We start from the raw sequence: 237 nt of genomic DNA on the forward strand, positions 1-237 counted from the left end.
GTTAACAATTTATGGAGCAGCAAAAGAATCTGATCTAAAAAAACTTGAAACACTACAAAACCAAATATTAAGACTGGCAACAGGATGTTTTAGAACAACACCAATCATAGCTCTTCAAGCATTGACAAACATCCATCTTTATCACAAAGAATAAAAGAACTTGAATGCATTCAACTTTAGCAAAAATTTTAAATAAGCCAAATACAACGCCAGTAAAACAACAAATAACAAAATGCA

This window comes from Penaeus monodon, chromosome 29 (genome assembly GCF_015228065.2).
Source record: "Penaeus monodon isolate SGIC_2016 chromosome 29, NSTDA_Pmon_1, whole genome shotgun sequence".
Lineage (NCBI taxonomy): Eukaryota > Metazoa > Arthropoda > Malacostraca > Decapoda > Penaeidae > Penaeus > Penaeus monodon.